We start from the raw sequence: 4,530 nt of genomic DNA, 5'->3' as shown, positions 1-4,530 counted from the left end.
CATGCCCCCAAGATTCTGCGTTGGGATCCTTCTTTTGGGACATTGACATGGAACCATTAATAGACAATTTGCCACAGAGTAAATATGTGCTAGAGGTGATAGCCTACGCGGATGACCTCCTTCCGTTGGTGGGCGGCCGTAGCCGCGAAGACATCGAACCAAAGATTGAGAGGGCTGTAGATATATGATAACAATGGTGCCAAAACACTAAAATGAAAACGTCACCAAACAAGTCAACGTACCTCCTGTTGAAAGAACAACTAATTAGGAACCCAACAGTTACAATCGAGGTCTCACCAGTACTCTGGCGACGAGAGGTACGTTGTCTGGGAGTTATCACTGATGAAGGGTGGAACTTCGCAAGGCACATTGAAACCGTAATCCAAATGTCCCTAGAAGAGCTTAATAACCTCATATGCATTGGACACAATAGATTCCATCTCATCCCCCCCCCCCCCCCCCCCGAGCTAATGAAGTTATATCACAGTAGTATACTAACAAAAATAGTGGGCTACGGCTCGGGAGTCTGGGCACACAGACTCACTAGGGTAGTACCTGTCATGACAGCGAGAAGGGTACAGAGAAATATGCTATTAAGGTCAATTGGGGCCTACAGAACATCTCAGAGCGGGGCATTGTTGGTAATAATCGGGCTTTGCCCGCTCGATATCAAAATTAGGGAATAGGCAGCACGGTTCTGGGCGAAAAAGGGAGAGATCGGGAAAACAGGGGACATCCTGAGTATTCAGTCTGCGGATAAGGGTGCAATCAAGGGAAGGGGTGAAGAGCAGTAGCAGGAACTATAGGAAGCCGATGACACAGGCCGAAGAACTTTCTAGGTCCTACCAGATTTCAAAGAACGATTAGTTTTGGGATACTTTAAGCCGACAAGGGGACTGTTCCATTATATCACTGGTTATGGGCCCTACCCGACATTCCTGTGGCGGTTTGGGAGAGCGGCTAAGCCTTCGTGAGACCGTGGTGCACCGGGGAGTACTCCCGACCATGTGGTTTACGAGTGCCCCCTATACTAAGATGTAGCAGCAGCTGCTGAGACAGCAACTGCTGAACCACGACACTTTTACACTACTACGACAGGAGCATACCTCTCGAGTAATAAAAAAAACTGGCTAACGAGGTATCACAAAAGTTCTCTCGGAATATCTGAGGGAAAACAGCGATTAACGACAAATAATAAAATGTATCCCAGTACCTCAATCCAATACCGCCTGGCGTGGATAGGTCGACTGCCGTTACAGTTGAAATCCGTCACGTCTTGGATTAGGGGGAGTGGAGTACAAACACAACGAATCAGACAATGCAACGGGATTGACGTAGACTTGGTTTTTTCTAGCAAACAGGACTTAGACATAGGGAAATAAACAACAGGAACCTGCAACGAAATAGTCAAACGTCTTGGGCCTAGCCAGTGTCAGGGGCACTGTCACCGGGATTAGCTCGGTGGCCAAGGCCGTGCAAGGTAGGTTTGTATCCGACTGGCACATCTGTAACGCTGCAGGTAGTGTAGAGATTAGTTTTTAAGTATACCACTAGAGTAAGTAGACAAATATCAATCGTAATGTACCTTGTCCATAGTAATTAATACTACTTGTAGTTAATTGTAAACGAGCTGCAAAAAGCTATTGTAATAATTTTGGGACCCACTAATAACATAAGGTGGTGGGTTATTATGTACAATAAAAGATCAAGAATAAAGAATTATAAAAAAAATCGGACGCCTCATACTGCTGATACCGCCGCTTTCGCCTCATTAAAAATACTCTTCATCACGCTCTCATTTCAACAGCTGATGGCCGAGCCACTCAGAAGGACTATCACTGGCTCACAAATATTTCCTTCGTATGGAAAAAATTAGAACCTCGAAATTATGACATAGTTAGTCAATAAAACATTATAAAAGGACTCCTGGCCCGGTGGCTGACGCAAATACCACCGCTATTGCAATCCAGTGGCATCGGTCAGTAATAACAGCGGTCTCGGAACATCTAAGCGTCCAACTTAGTCAGCCTTAGCGAGGAGACGAGGCTGTGTTCAGTACGTCGACGTATTTGTGAACGCAACTGTGTTGTTAGTTTCAAAGACTGAGAAGCAATCGTCCTCTGTATATAATTGTAATTGCAGGGTAAAGCTTATGCGGATATGACACGTCTACAACAATAGCAACGTACTAACACACACCATTGGAAGCTGAGGTTGGTAACGACAGAAAAACAAGTCATTATCAGTCTGAAGTCATGTATCGTTTTCCTTCTTCTGCCAAAATAGTTATTCCCGTCAGCACCAGACGGTGATTCATTTTAGAGTGTATCATTAGTACCTGAATACATGCCAAAATAAATCCTTTCTCTCTCTCTCAGTCTCTGTCTTTGTCTCTCTCTACTGTCTCCAGGCTCCGAAATGTGATGTTCTAAAAATTATAATTAGCACAAATTATTTTAGTAAATAAAAGAGCTATATGAATGCATGGTTTTGAGGCGATATGTACTAATAGAATTCTCTGGAGCTTGCAGCTGCGTGAAGTCCTCAAGTGGTTTAAAAATTAAAGAACTATCTAATGTCTCTCTCTCTCTCTCTCTCTCTCTCTCACTCACACTCACACACACACACACACACACACACACACACACACACACACATCAATCATATTAAAGTTAGGATATAAACATGTTAATTTTGTCAGGTCCTATGTGCCCGGACTGTAATATATTTAATGTATTTAATGAATATTTATGTATATCCGAGCACGTCAATTGTTTCCAGTAGCATCCTCATTTATTCTTCACCCTGGTGAGTAGTTGTCCGCAAGTGAGTAAACACAGCAGTAAAGTGTTACCTCAGTGGGAAGCTGAAAATGAAGTTGGCGGTGTTCTTCTCCGACCTCAGCCACAATGGAGTGTGCAGTCCCTTGTAAACAACGGCGCTGTTCACTTAATCCTCCGTGGATTTCGAGAAATTTTCTGCGGAATGTCCAGAACAGAAAACCCTCACACAGGGATATTATCCACTACAGCTGTTGGGATGGTGGATGGCACTTGTTAATCCATAGGCCTCTGATTTTCTGACCTCATCTTGATAAAGATCGTTGTACGAAACATGAGCTTTCTGCCATGGAGGATAGCTTTCTTAGCGAGACCGTCGACAATTTCCTTTCTTCGCTCACAATAGTACCACTTCACCAACATAATACAGCAGTCATCTTGTCGGAATGGCGTCCCTTTGTTATCCATTAACCTATCTGGCACAAAAGGTAGTTGTTGGTATTGTCTATAATTCCGTATGGGCACCAACGCTTCACGCGAGTATGACACATATGCAATTGTATCTTCGTCTATGCTGTCATCATTTATGGATCACTCTGGTATTTTAGTAACCTCCGCTGTAGGCAGAGAGGCTTCCGGGGAATTTAGAATTAGTCTATGATGTGTGTTTAGGGCCACAGTCTGAAAAACGTGATCCATCTGGTGGAGGAGATGTGCATTTACCCACTTACTTACAAGGTCATTTTTTTCAGTCGTTAGTTTTCTCATTGATTTGTAGCAACCTGTCACGGATTCCTCTCTTGTGGCAACCTCTTCATTTAAGAGTAGCACACACACCCTACGTTTTTCAATTAATTGTCGGATATATTCCAGTCACCTGCGGTTTCTACTATCCACATTTCTTCTAGTACTATTGAAGTTTTTCCCTGGTTTCTTGACACATATTTTCAGCCACCAGTCTTTTGTCTGGTTTGATGTGGCCCGCTACGAATCCCTCTCCTGTGCCAACTATTTCGTCTCAGAGTAGCAATGGCAGCCTACTCCTCAATTACTTGCTGGATGTATTCAAGTCTCTTTCTCCTTCTACAGCTTTTACCCTCTACAATTCTCTCTTGTACCAAGGAAGCTATTCCTTCATGTTTTAATACATACCCTATTATCCTGTCCCTTTTTCTTTTCAGTGTTATGCGTAAATTCCTTTCCTCGCCAATTCTGTGTGGAACCACCTCATTCCTTATCTGTCCGCCTGATTTTCAACATTCGTCAGTAGCATCACATCTTCAATGCGTCGATTTTCTTCAGTTTAGGTGTCGCACAGACCATATTTCACTACCGTACAATGGTGTGCTCCAAAAGTACATACCCATAAATTTCTTCCTCATTCTCGTGGTCATTCTGTATTTGTACTCATCTGGCCCCGTTGCGTCCTGTATAACATATAAGGACATTATTATATTATGTTGTGATACCAAAGATGCTTCTGTGTTTGATCATATTGCTTTTTACTATGTGCCTGTTTCAGCGTGATTGCCATCGTCAAGTTATCTCTGAAAAGTACATACTTTGGATCAATATTTCAAATAAGTAGATAATTTAATCTACTATAGAATTAAGGTTTCTTAGGTACATCAGCCCCCCCCCCCCCCCCCCCCATGAACCACGGACCTTGCCGTTGGTGGGGAGGCTTGCGTGCCTCAGCGATACAGATAGCCGTACCGTAGGTGCAACCACAACGGAGGGGTATCTGTTG

The sequence above is a fragment of the Schistocerca piceifrons genome, chromosome 4 (genome assembly GCF_021461385.2).
Source record: "Schistocerca piceifrons isolate TAMUIC-IGC-003096 chromosome 4, iqSchPice1.1, whole genome shotgun sequence".
Taxonomy (NCBI): domain Eukaryota; kingdom Metazoa; phylum Arthropoda; class Insecta; order Orthoptera; family Acrididae; genus Schistocerca; species Schistocerca piceifrons.
Note: the sequence above shows the minus strand (reverse complement) of the source record.